Source organism: Euprymna scolopes, chromosome 20, assembly GCF_053919585.1.
Source record: "Euprymna scolopes isolate OS-2025 chromosome 20, ASM5391958v1, whole genome shotgun sequence".
In the NCBI taxonomy this organism is placed as follows: Eukaryota; Metazoa; Mollusca; class Cephalopoda; order Sepiida; family Sepiolidae; genus Euprymna; species Euprymna scolopes.
Window position 1 is genome coordinate 8,647,342 of NC_136501.1, and position 15,185 is coordinate 8,662,526.

The following is a 15,185-nucleotide window of genomic DNA, read 5'->3' on the forward strand; positions in this document are numbered from 1 at the left end:
GTCGGAGGTTACATCGACCGAAACATTGTGAAAATAAAACTCAAGATGAGAACAGTAGTTCGAAGAATCCAAATAATACGATTAGTGTTTTTATCTTGGGTATTATTTTCACAACATTTCGGCTAATGCAATTTCCGACTTTCTCAAGTTGTCTCTTGTCAAACTTGGGAATCTACACGGAATTTTGAATGGAACACTTTAGTCAATCCGCAGAGGTAGCATGCTCTCATAAAATAGATTTAAGGCTTCCAAAATTCATTCTAAAATTGTTCACAAGGATCTGTGGCATAACACATATCAAGTGCTAAGTAATAATCAGTTCAAAATGACACTCTTCTGAAGGTTGAAGGTTCAATCCTTGTTGCGGGCAATACTAAGACTACAATTGTAAGACTTTTACCTAGTCATGGTTGATGGAATAAAAGCACGCTATCCCCGTGAGTTAAATAAAGTGTTCTGTTTGATATTCCATGCAGATTTCTGAGTGCAACAAGATACACCTGAAAAAGGCCGAAGGTTACATTAGTCAAAACATTATAAAAATAACATTCAAGATTGGTACAGAAGTCTGAATGATCGAAATAATTCAAAATGTCCTATTAAATATTCTTAAAAATAAATTAAACATTCTTAAAAGGGTGAATGTTGTCTAACTGCATGATATATATTTTCCACATATATCTTTGAAGTACAGACCATCTAAAATTCAACCAGCAAATAGATGAAATGGTAATCTATGAATGCATTTATTTAGCTTTGAAGCATATGGGAGGTTGCATGACAAGACCAGGTGGAAATTTGGTAACACCATCATCACATATCAATGATTACGATTACATTTTCACTCCAAACAAGGCACAGTACCACTTTGATGTAGGGGGCTAAATGTTGCAGGGATACTATGTGGGGAGTTGAGCAGCAAGATGTCTGTTTACATTACACTTGAACTTCTGCATGTCAGTACACAGTTGGGGAAGCCGGAACTTGGAAGGAAATTCCAAAGTCTAGTAATTCTGGAGAAGAAACTATTAGAATAGAAGGTTTTTTGACATCTGGGGAGTGAGAGATTAGTAGCAAATGCACCAGCAATCCTCTGTACATGGGCGAATGGTGGCCTTGTAGAGGTACAAGATACTTTCAGGCATAAGTAACTTTCTAGCATGGTAGAGAGAGCCCACAGTAAAGTAATAAGAGAAGGATGCCCCCTCCTCCCCTTCCATAAATATGTGATAACATTTTTTAAGCCTGCATGAATTTTATACTTTTTTCAAGAAGGTGAAACTTTGGTCTAAAGAAGGCACTTAATGCAGTTGAAATAAATTATCACCTGAAAACTACCATGACATTTTAAGTTTCTCTCTATCTCTCATATATATATATATATATATATATATATATATATATATATATATATATATATACACACTCAATTGTTTTAGATAAAATAGTTATCCACAAACATGTTTTGCCATATTTAAGGCTCATCTGCATGGGTGATTATACTGAGGTTCAATTCCGCAACCACAGATTCCATGGTTAGGTGTGTCACCACTATGCTATGAAGCCTCGATTGAAATTACAAGCTATTTTATTACCTCAAATATATGTTGAAGTTTTGTTTTGTTTTTTTTCTTTTTCTGCTGATAATTACATTTCAGTATTCAGGGGCAGTAACTCGTGCTGAAATATAATTGTTGCTAGAAAAACAGCAAAACTCAATATGCATATTCCATTAATTACCATTCCAAATTCTAAAAGTTGGAATTAATTCACACTCATGAAATTTCATTTATTTATTTATTATTTTTATATTTTTTTTATTTTAGACAAATGCCTAAATTTTCATCACACTACGTCTTACACATGCTTTATTGTATAGCAAAAGATCACTATACAACTCTTTAGAGAATATAATTTGCGGAATATATACTTTCTCATAATCTTAAGAGTATATATACACACACACACTCATAGGATTAAAGCTATAATTTTACAAAAAAAGCATGCATGCTGGCTACATACCAGATCATGTTATCAGGAATTTTAGGAAGTGTGCGTTTCCCCCCACCTTGCCTGAATTTTCCAGCTGGTATATCTTGTTTATCTATTAGCTTTTAATTTTTGGGGAGAAAAAAAATCCTCTGCATCTATACATCCTGGTCATACATCCCACCGTCACTCATACCAACCAAGAATGAACGAAAGCAACATATCCATGTTTCATTCCAGATCTATAAATCAGGATATCCAGTTTTAAGGATTAATTGAATATGCCAAGCGCGTACTAAGTGTCAGTAATAACTTATTTTTGAAACCTACAGAACTGCAAGGTTCGTAAACTAAACTTTTAAGGAGAAAAGTTTAAAATTAAAAAAAAAAAAAATGATAAAAATAGAAATTGTGTGTGAATTTTGAGCAGTGTTTTAATTTCATGAAATTCTTCTAATGATAGTGCTGTCACAATTATAGTGCTGCATAAGAAAAAAATAATTTTACAATCAAAATTATTTGTCCATCATACTTGAAGCAATATTTTTATTTTTTCTTTTAAGGTAAAAAATTGTTTTTCTCAAATTTATTGACAATTTGGGAAAAAAATTTTTTTTTTTTTCTGACAACTTGTTCAAACACATAGCAACAGAATAAGTTTTTCCTGTTTATTCACGATTCAAAAATAACTGAAATAATAATTTCCAAATATGTATAATAAAATTAGGTTCGGAAAAAAAAAATAAAAATAAATAAATAAATAAAAATGCATTTGCATATATGTGCAAAGGCATAATAATCTCAACTTAATTTAGAAAACCCTTATTTAGAGACATGATTCCCAAATGCCACAATCCACTCACAATGTAAGCTTCCTAGACTTGAGGAAGTACTTAACAGGAGGCTCTGATGGTTTGGGCACATACTTCATCATCCTTCAACTGACCAGATTCACAAGGCAATAGCATCAACAATAATTCCAAGATGAGACAAGAGGAGTGGTCGTGTACTGAGCATGTTGCTCACAATGTTTCAAGCTGACTTGGAAGCTATAATTGGCCTTTGTGTCTTTGATGTGCGATGATGGAATCGCAAATGGCTGAAGTATGCTGAAGAGTCAGCAGCAGACAGACCTGGATGGACTGCCTTGACTTGTGATGCAGCGAATTCACTTGGAGTCAGCTCAACCCATCACAAGTACAAGTAAGACATGAGTCATATTTTCTTTCAGCCTCCTCTGATTCTCAACACCATTTTTGTTAGAGAGATGGGGAAGGGATTCCATGAAAAATTCCAAAGTGACATGTGCTTTTCTTGCATTCATAAAAGCTGTAGCCATCTTGAAAAATCTGGTCTTTTATTTATTGATCTCAAGACTATTGAGAAATATTATAAAGCGTTTTCAAGAATCATCTGCTTCGTTCGACCCCATTCCTCATTTGTATACAATCAACCAGGGTTTCTTACACCCCATCCCCCCACACACATATACACACTGATTCAGTACTTTATTTAGTGAGTCGAAAAATTTTTTTAATAATTTCAGCAAAATGTACTTTAGTGAGAATCAATATTTTTAATCTGATCCAGAGAACATGCTATTTGAAACTTAAGCATGACAGACCAACACAGAGAGAGAGAGAGAGAGAGAGAGAGAGAGAGAGAGAGAGAGAACCTTTAATGGAGATGCTTGGACATCTCTGTAATTAATTGAATCCATTTAATTTGAATGGTTAGAAATAATAATAATAATAGGGAGAGTAGAAAGTGGATCTTTGGTTTACTTTGTCTGCCACATAACTCTAAATTCTCTTATTTTGTCCTTTAGTTCTCACATTTCATGAGCGATGTTTCTGACAAAGAGGGAAGAATTGCTGTTTTCTGGGTCAGAATCTATTCCATTTAACTTTTATTGGCAAGCTTTTAAACTTGAAGTAATTTTTTATTTTTTTAGCTCCTTACATCAAGCGCCTTCCTACTTTGTCCGGACCGATTCCCATAAAAACATATCCCCCTCCCCCAAAAAAACTGTGCAATGTTTTCCATAGATGTGAATTTCATGTAATCTTAAGACTATTCGTTCTGTCTTATTATTTGAAATTATTATTAACATTAGCCGTGTGCACAAATAACGTAAGCAAGCTCTAAAGACCACCCAGAGGATAGTATTTAAGTTCATTGATATGTAACAATGTTTTTACATAATGTATAAGAAGGCATTAAACCCTGAAAGATCCTGCGTCATTCAATTCTTTTTTTTTTGTTGTTGTTTTTTTTTTGTTTTTGTTTTCTGTATTCACTCATTAATTCAGTGGAACAATTCTGTTTTATCTCCCCAGGGATTTCTAATTGATGGTATTAAGATTTGACCCCCCCCCACACCACTACCACCACTCCTGCCCACATCTATCCATCTCTGAATAATTTGCTGGCATCCACAAGTGTGGTGTGGTATGTGCACACCAAAGAACTATCATCCTGTTTTGAATACTGATAGTAGACTCTGCCATATTGATTATTCTCCTACTCCACTGTCCTCAGAGAAATGTTTCCGTCTTTTGCTAACTTCCATAATTTTCAATTCTCGCAGACTTTAAACACTTTCTTGTAACCTTTTTGTTTTAGATAGGAGTCACCACTTATCAAGGCCCGGAGGCCACTCAGTGATAAGGGTTATTGAGTGTACAGTAGTCAATGGGATAATATCGTAGTAATCATTAGTAGTGGAAATTTGGTAAATTGGATTACTTAAGGAGACGGTTCATCAAGAATTTGTTTACATTGGGCTTGGAGACGACCAAATTGTAGTCAGCTGGAAAACAGGCAAACGGAGAGAGTTCCACAAGTGTGCAGTTCTAAGAAAAAAAGCTTTGTTCGTGGAATCTACATTTTGATTTAGGCACAGATAAAGAGTGGGGAAAATTATTGACAGTGGTTTCAGCTAGACGAGTGAATGTTTTTCGTAACAGTTTGGTGAGGGGGATCATAGATTGGAGCTCAGATGAGCACTTGTCATGGAAATAACGATAAAGCAGAGACAGGCTCGCAACGTCTCTTCTGTGGGAAAGAGGTTGCAAGGAAGAGAAAAGGGCATCCCTCACTAAGCTATGAAGTAAATTTTGAATTCTGTCAAGGCAGAATAAGCTGCTTCTAGCAGCTCCTGCCCAGATATGGCAACAGTACTCCATCGTTGGACATACTTGGCTTTTATATAGATAGAGAATTGCATCAGCAGTGAGATATCTTCTGGAGCAGTAGAAGGATCCCACTTTGTTTTATTATGTGTCAATTTCATTGATTTTATCCTCGTTTCTTTTACTGCCTTTCAATATTTATAATAGACAAATTGCCTATACCCCCCCCCCCATAATCCATTGTAGTAATTAACGATGAGCATTGTTTATTTGGATGTAAAATCCTTTGTTCTAAGTTTTGTTCATATAGAATAGGAAGTGTACATAGAATAATGGAAAATATTTGTACAAATATATCTGCAAGAAACACCTACATTGTTCGTATCTTTGTTAAATTAAAACGTTACATTTTAAAAAATAGAATTTAAAATATTCAAATTTTCAAAAACAAAAGTTTAAAAAAAAATCAAAAGATTAATTTGTTAGGAGGATTTTTTAGTTTGATTGAAGCATTGTGCAATGGAGCTGTGTTTGTGAGCTATGGCAATGCAGTTTATTTATACATGGGACCCACACGTTGTGGTAATAATCTACATTGCAGAGTAGACTAAGACACGTTGTGGTAATAATCTACATTGCAGAGTAGACTAAGACACGTTGTGGTAATAATCTACATTGCAGAGTAGACTAAGACATGTTGTGGTAATAATCTACATTGCAGAGTAGACTAAGACAAAGAATAACTCAAACTCACTTTTTCGTGCAACAACGACATTTATTTTCTCATTCTCCCGCCACATGTGACTTCTCATTATGCCTGTTACATGTTCCATGTGATTGTCTTTTCAAACGTGCTTTCTCCTTTTTAGTCTTCTTTTTCCTTACCATGACATCATTGCGCTCACAACTCGGTATTTGCATATAGCCGTCAGCACTACACTACATCTATAATATAAATCTCACCTGTTTGTTTAAATGTATGTATGTATGTATGTATGTATGTATGTATGTCTGCTTAAAACTTTCGACTTTCATGAGATCGGTATCATTTTGAAGCTCGACCCTTCGGATAACAAATATCAGAAAATTGACCAAAAACATTAAATCTTACACTCTCAACTGGGCACTTTTCTACAAGAGTCATTTTTTTCGCCAATATTTTTGAAAGTCATTCCCTCTTTTCGATTGACTAGCCTCATTTTAAACCTACATCACTTCCGGTTTGGCGATGGGCGCAACAGCAAAGACATCCACTTTTTTTTTTTTTTTTTCACGTTCTTTTCCTCCTTTGTGGTATGGGTACCTACCTGCCTGCCTGCCTACTACCATATTTTTTGCTCAACACACACCTCCAAACACCCGGGCAACCAGGCTAGTATTTAATAAAATAAATAACAATGACAATATTAAAGGAATTTCAATAATTTTGCAATTACACATGTTTATTTCCAAACATAATATATTGCACAAAATGGTAGGTGTGTGAATTTCCCCCAAATTTCAAGAATATATCTTTTCTTCAGGGGAGGATAGGAAGTGTAAACAGCTCTCGGATGTGGCTACATTTGTTTATGTCAATACCGGATGTTGGAGGTTGGATTAAAGTATCAGTCTCGCAGTCGAACCGGCTCTTTTATTTGTTTGCTGAGTTTCTTGAATATAGCTTTTTGAATTTGATGAGTCTTAGGTGTTGTCTAAAGTTATTATAATTTTGTTTCATTTATGTATTTATTTATTATTTCAAAAAATTTTTTTTAATTTTTGTAGCTTGTTTTGTTTAAGTTGTTTCTGTAGAAGTACAAATGTTATGTGTATAGATGCGCATAAGTCAGAAATGATAAAGGGGAGCAACTGATGCTAAGATAGTTATTTCCCCTCGTACAGGGAAGAAGTGAAGGGGTTTCTTTTGTGCAGTGAAGAGAAAAGTGTGTTAACATTAATTTGCTATTTTATATAGAAAATTACATGATAAAAACTAATTCTCTTTCAGATTACAGTACCGCGATTGCAGAAAATTGGTCCCCATACATTAGCATAAGCTACTGGAGACATTGGTATTTGGTTTCTTGGAGAGTGAAATATTTTCTATAGACGGACTAATTGGATCTACAGTGATACAGTTTTCTAATCATACCCTGTCATGCATCACATTGCAAATATTAGAGATTTTGACAGGCATAACATCTAGAAGGAATATAAACAGAATATTTTCTATAATAACAGGAGAAAATCTTTTTCTCTCTCTGATTTTCAGATTGAAGATGAATCCAGGTCAAATAGACAAATCCTAACAAAACATTCTGTTCACTAATCTCATATCAGATTTGTAACTCTTATTCTTCCTACTAGTATAGCTACCCGGCATTGCCTGGAATAAAATGTAACATAACTTCTATCTCTCTTTCTTTTCTCTCTTCCATTTTCTCTCTCATTACCCTCTCTTTCTGCTTTGTCCAGACAATTCCTCTCTCTGTACATATATAAACACTCACAACTCTAGTCAGCATAGGGGAAATAACTCTGTAAAAAAAAAAAACATGAGAGTTTATTTCCTTTTAGTCAGTTGCTGGAAAAAAGACTACATGATAACATTAAAACATGTGTAGATCTTGATAACATTAAATGATATAACTGACCATTTGACACCTCCCTTCCCTCTCTCCAAAATTAATCTTTTTTTTTTTTTTTTTTTTTTTTTTAATTTTAGATATTATACATCTGGGGTTATGCCAAGTTTAAAAAAAAATTTAAAAAATGCCAACTTTGTGGGTGTTGGTTGTGTATTTTCAAGTTTTAGGTGGACATACAGACAGACATTTGCCCTTTATATGATAGATAACATGATATGTGATGTTACAAAGAGTTAGTCATTGTTCTTATTATGAACGTCTTTATAAAGTTTCTTCCTCAGAAATTTTACTCTAATAATTCTGTGCACCTTTCATACACACGCACACATGTGTACGCGTGTTAATACATGCATTTGTGCGTGCATGCGATCGAACTGATGTGAGCATTTAATGCCATTTATAACCCATTTAATGCACAGGATCTTCTTACATACACGCATATGTATGACTACAATTAAGTTGGTCTTTTGGCCTAGATCAAAGTGTAGTATCTGTTCTTCAGATGCTGCACTTCCATTTCTTGTTCTCTTTTGGTGGAGGAGCAGTCTTTCACAACTGAGACAATTTTTTTTATTTTTGTACCTTTTCTCCACGTTAAAAAAACGACCCCGGTGTCTAACTCTGTCCCATGGGGAGGCATTGTAAATAGGTACAATTAGGTACCGGCAGCCAAAATTTTTAAATCGCCTGTGATTAAATTTGATTCTCTCATTTAAAAATACACATAACTTGAAGACTAAACAAGATATCTTCATGATTTTTGTTTTTCTTGTATTTATGTGTATTGATCATTTTCATATTTATCATATATATATATATATATATATATATATATATATATATATATATATATATATATGATCATTTTCATATTTGTAAACGTAGCATGAACATGTTTACATTACGACACGGCAACTTTGAAAGCAACTGACAGAAAAAGTAACCGGTAAAAATGTCACGAAAAATGCTTTCATCACTCTTAGAAGACAATAGGAAATAAAAGTATAATCATATCTAATTCAGTTTCGGCCTTCATTTTTGACATGTGAAAAGTGAACATTGCAATATTTATAATAGCAAAATCGCACTAATGGACACTTTTTGAAGTATCAGCAAATAAAACTGAATTAAAGAAAATTAAATATGAACATGCAATATAATTCTATACATAGTGGTTATTATGCATATTTTTTTTTTTTTTCAAACAATTCCAGCTGCAAGTTTTTTCATTATAAGTCGATAAAAATACTGATATGTCCAATTTCAATGGCGGAAATAAAGTACCAAATGTTTTAAACGTATAAAAATTTCAAAATCACAAAAACTATTAACGATACAGATGTGGAATTTTGCATGCATAATCAATACATATTGTAGAATGTCATATCTAACTTTCAGCTCTGTACACCTTGTAGTTCTAAAATAATGTAGTACAATTTTAATTGCCTTCCCTTGGCGGCAAAGTTAGACACAAGGTTGATTTTTAATTGGCACTCTAGTTCTGGAACAAAGATTAAAATTGCCTCAATCTAGAAGGATTTCTCCTACAATAAAAGAGGATAGCATCAGAGCAGATACTACACTTAGTTCTTAGCCAAAAGGCCAAGAAATGTATGTATGTATATATATGTATATTTGTATATTTTGGCAACAAGTAATTATTCAATCACGTCTGATTGAACACGACAGAGTTATTCTTTTTTCTGATTTTTCTGGATATCTTTTCCATTCGCCGAGCTGGCTTTTTATATCAGCTGGCATGTTGTATAGTATGGCGCCCAAAAGTTTTTGTTCAGCCATTTTCTTAAGCGCTTTTTATCGGTGCATCTGATTATCATCAGGAGCAATTGTTGTATATTAATAATCATATTAAGCAATGATGAGCATGGCCAGTACCAGATGGGTGACCATTTCAAACTTCCAGGTGTTGTATGTGCTCTCCACTTATCTCAGCATTGTTTCCCGTCATCTAGGACTTCTTGCCACTGGACTCAAGTCAGGAGAAGTGTGGTTGGAGATTGTGCAACCCTTGCCACACAATTACATATGCAGCTGCCCCTGCAGGGGGGTATCCTTTGTCTTTCAAGACTGAACAGAAGCATTCATAATAATTGATAGATCGATTCTTGTCACAAAAGTAGTATGCATATATTTATTTATTTTGTGCTTTTGATTATTCCCTAAAGGTGAATTTGATTTGTATTAGTTTTTTTTTTCATTTCATATATATATATATATATATACACACACACACACATATACAGGCACGCACGCACGCATGCATAAGTTAAATTGTGCTCTTGTTCACTTTGCAAGAGAAGAAACCATTTACAAATGTGCAGACGCTTGAACTCTTGATTTGATTTCAATCGCGTCCTGATCGTTAACACAATTGGAATAATCATGTCAGAATCAATTCCTGAAAGGTTTCTTAATTTTATTAGTTTCCACTCCAGAAATTTTCAGCATTCAATTTCTGATTTGATTGTTCACCGATTCTAACCATCTGAAAGAAACCATTTCAACCGTTTTCTTATCATCTTTGATTCGAGTTAGCCCCCCCCCCCCTTCCCTTCCTTCTAAGCTCTCATCCTTTTTTTTTCTCCCTTTTTTTGATTTTTTAAAGCTTTGTTTTTTTTTTATTAGAAATGTCTTTATTTATAAATTGGGCAAATTGTTTCTTTTGAAATCATTATACTACAAAGAATTCCAATATTTTGTTCACTTGGTATCAGATCTTTCCTCACCAAAAATGTCCAATTGCAGAAAAGCGTTGTCCTCGATCACATGTTCTTCTAGCACCCCACTTATAGTTGCTACCATCATTAATGAAATCTCCCCCCCCCTGAATATGCATAGTTTCATTAGAAAATCGGATTTCGATAAAGACAATAACAAAAGAAATGTATTCTTTATTTGAAGAAAACTGAAAAACCGTTTCCATTGGGTACACCCTGGTTCTATTCCTTGTCTGCAGTATGGTAAGCAGCTGTTCAAGAGGAGAAATTTCTTGAACGATGCCATTTCATTTTAAATGCTTTAACTCATCTCCAGCTATGGCAAGCATCTTGCTCCCACAAACACAGAGGTGAGTGGTATAGTTGATACCAGCACAAACCATGGAATTTGTCAGCAGAATCCAGACCTAATCCTGTTCACTTACATATAAATACTATTTGGAAGAGTATAAATCCCTTCTGTCTAAGATAAAATTGCGATGTTTAAAACAGTGTACATATCTGCCAGCTCCATTAGTATGAAATATGGCGTCCATCCGTGATGGTAAACAGAAATTTATATTCCTGATAAAAAAATGTGTAATAATGTGAGATTTATTATTTTTTTTTAAATTATTCTTGCTGGTTTTGGGCACAATTTTGGCTGTTCCTTCTGAAAAGTCACACTCATAGAAAATCCAAGATCTATAATTCTGTACTTTGGTTGTCTAAGTGATGATGAAACGGTCTGTCAAGAACTGCATTTAAAGTTTGTAAAGACTGAAGGAAGCTACTATATATATATATATATATATATATATATATATATATATAAAAAAGGAACAAATTGAGTTATGTGGTCATCAAACGTTTCGTCTTCATTTCGAGACTTCCTCTGGATGAATATAAATAAATGAAGATGCAACGTTGATGAACACATAACTCGGTTTGTTCCTTTTTATTTCTCTATTTTGTCGGAATATTATTTCCATTATTCTCATCATATATATATATATATATATATATATATATATATATATAGTATGTGAGTCACGGGAAATGGATCTTTTTAAGGAAAACAAAACTCTGCAAATATTTCTTAAGCAGGTTTAAAGACTACCTTCCTTACTCCCTATCCCTTACTCAAGGAGACCAAGGAGCATTCTAAAATCACACATTTCCTGTGACTGTGTGTATGTATATATATATATATATATATATATATATATATATATATATGATGAAAATAATGGAAATAATATTCCGACAAAATAGAGAAAATAAAAAGGAACAAACCGTATTATGTGTTCATCAACGTTTCGTCTTTATTTCGAGACTTCCTCTGGATGAATGAGATTAAGAAACCAAAAAATATACCAGTACAAAATATTTGAAAATGTTTCACGTGCACAGTGTGACGCAGTTCTATTTCAGAGAAACGGAAAATTGATGTTGGAAATTCAAAAATAATTAGCACATAATCTCAATCAATAAATTACATAAAAAACACTCATTTCATTTCTGTTACAAACTTATATTTAAATTTCAACAGATATATCTTTTTCCCAATAAGAATATAAACTTGCGTTCATAGTTTTAAAATTAAATTAACGACTATATGACGTGACTAAACTTTCCTTCTCTTTAACAGCGCCAGCCCCCCCCCCCTCCTTTTTGAATTTCCAACATCAATTTTCCGTTTCTCTGAAATAGAACATTTTCAAATATTTTGTACTGGTATATTTTTTGGTTTCTTAATCTCATTCATCCAGAGGAAGTCTCGAAATAAAGACGAAACGTTGATGAACACATAATACGGTTTGTTCCTTTATATATATATATATATATATATATATATATATATATATATATATGCATTAACTCTATCTGAAATTAGACATAGGTAAATCCATGTAAAAATTACTGCTCATTAATTTTGTAAGCAACTGGCATTTTTTAGGCCATAGTAACTTTCTTAGATGGAAAGAGTATTTATTGAAACAAAGTGAAGAGAACCACATTATTTTCTTGCAAAACTATGCTTAAAGATATATAATTAAAATTGACTAGTCAAAATCAAATAACGATTTGTCAGATGCATTGCTACATGGGTCGTCTAATTTTATTTTATATCTTAGATATTATTTCAGTTTCTTTAAATAAATGAATATCACTGACACAAGTATTATTTTCATATGTACACTCTTTTTCATGCCAAACAAGGTATATTGCCATTTGGAATGTAAGAGGCTACTATGTAGTACTATGTAGGATTGTGCCTAATTGAGGACTCTGGGGAGTTGAGCAGCAAGATGTCTGTTCACATTGCATGTAAACTTCTGCATGTTAGTACAGTCAGGGAAGCAGTAAACAAAAATGGAATTTCAAAGTAGTTATTTGAGGGAAGAAACTATTAGAGCAGGAACTTTTCGGCATCTAAGGATCTCAACAGGGAAGGGGTGTGATTTTGCTGCTTGGCGGTTTAGTTATCAGTATGTACATAAACAGAGGCACAAGTGCTATGGATTTATCAGAGCACATTTCATTAAAGTACTTGTAAAACAGGCACAGGGATACACCATTGAGGTTGGAGCTTGGCTGACAGTGTGCGACGATTTCTTTTAAAAGCAATATTAAATATTTCAATATATTTAAAGACATTTACTTTTCCAATAATCCGTTTCTTAAAAGGTTATAATTCCATTATTCCGTCGCTCATCAATCAATTGTCAAATGAGTTCCTTTTGGTTTGAGCTGGAATCCATTTTGGCATTTTTGCTTAGCATGCCAAATACAACTTGAGATTTTGATTATGTATTGTCAGCAGAGGAAGGATCGTGATTGGCATACAGTTTGTTGTGACACTAGCAGAAGTGATTTCTCCCCCCCCCCCGTTGGATAACACGCAATCCATTTTAAGAAAATATACAATCATGAAGTACACCATGCTTGTAAAAATATACAGGGTGTTCCAGAAGTCTTGCACACATTTCGACATTGAATATCTCGAGAAATATTAAGGATATAAAAATGCATCTATATTTTCAGAAAGCTTGTAATCTCAAGTTTTTCATGGAATTTTCAAAGATGTTCAGTGTGAGCATTATTGGTCACATGACACACATCAAACCGACAGTCCAATTCTTGCCAAACGTATCCCAGCATTGCTTTGCTAATGGTTGAAACAGCTTCTGTTATTCAGACCTTCAACTGATCCACGTCTCTTGGAATGGGAGGCACATAGACCAGTCCTTTCACAAATCCCCACAAAAAAAAAAAAGTCACAGGGTGTGAGAGCTAGAGATCTGGGAGGCACATTGAACAAGTGTCCATGGTTCAGCTTTTACAAATTCAAGCACACAAAATGCCTTTTCTGGTTGAGTGAACGCCATTACTATATCTGAAAATATTAGTTTAATTTAGATACCTTCAATTTTTGTGAAATTTTAACGATATATATCACACATCCCCAAATTTCAGTTGGGAGTATTTTACAGGGATTTTACGAGGCATATTTAAAAGATTCAAATATACCAGATTTGTTTGAATTTTATCGATTATATTTTTGCTTTAATCTCTGCAAAGGGAGCAAAGCTGTTCTTCTGTTCAATAAATTAATTTTACTCATCCTGGGATGTCTGCTTTCTAGTAATAATAATAATAATAATAATAATAATAATAATAATAATAATAATAATAATATTATATATATAAAATATTTCATTAAATAAAATAAACGTTTTTTGTCTATTAATTTTATTTTCGATCCTTTCCAACTTCCAAATAAGTCTTCACTTCTGGCAGGGAGTGGCTGATGTAATCACCATATTTATCATAAGTTCAAGTACTTTCCAATCCTTCAGGATTCATTGTCAGGGATAAATTAATCTAACTGGTTTTGAACAATTTAGATTAATTTATCCCTGGGGATGAATCCTAAAGGATTGGAACATACTCGGACTTATGATAAATATGGTGATTACACCGGCCACTTCCTGCCAGAAGTGAAGACTGTTATTCAGAAGTTAGAAAGGATCGAAAAATAGAATTAATAGACAAAAAACGTCTTTTTTATTTAATGAAATATGCATGAGAAAAAATGCTGTGTGTGTGTGTGTGTGTGTGCGCGCATATAAATTAATTAGGCAGGTTGTGCTCATGTTACTACCCCCCCTAAAAAACTTTAAAATACTCCAAAGAAACTGGAGAATATTTATTAATTTATATCTAATATCTATTGTTAAAATTTTACAAAAATATTAGCTATCTAAATTTTCACAATGGCTTCCACTCTCTCTTTGCCCTAATTGCTTAAAACTAAATTTAACTAAAAATAACCCACGTTTCTCACCCTTGTTTAGCAGTTGTGTTCCAAAATTCATAATGATTGGTTAATTTGATAGTGAATCTTGTACATGCAGATATATAAACATATATACATACCTAACTTATATATATTAGTTATTTTTGTGGAGAATTTAAATATGGAAATTGTTCTTTTATTTATAGACTGATAGTGAAATCTGCTGACATCTATTTATTAAGTCCTTTAGTTTAAGAAGTCTCTTTATTTTTTATTTTTTTTTTAGATTGTATCTGATTCCGGTCTCTAACTTTCTAACCTCATCTCGGCTGATACTTATCTTCCACTTCTTATTTTTAGACTTCCTCTTTTCATGCTCCAAAAGACAATTGTCTTAAAACAAATATCCCCA

The 15,185-nt window shown here is 33.2% G+C and overlaps 1 protein-coding gene and 1 pseudogene across 38 annotated transcripts in view; one reads left to right on the plus strand and one right to left on the minus strand.

Moving 5' to 3' along the window:
- LOC145241300 (neuron navigator 2-like) overlaps positions 1 to 15,185 on the plus strand; it is a 1,908,016-nt gene that overhangs the window by 1,377,050 nt on the left and 515,781 nt on the right. The gene's annotated exons all lie outside the window — the stretch shown is intronic.
- On the minus strand, positions 9,262 to 9,368 carry LOC145241792 (U2 spliceosomal RNA; annotated as a pseudogene).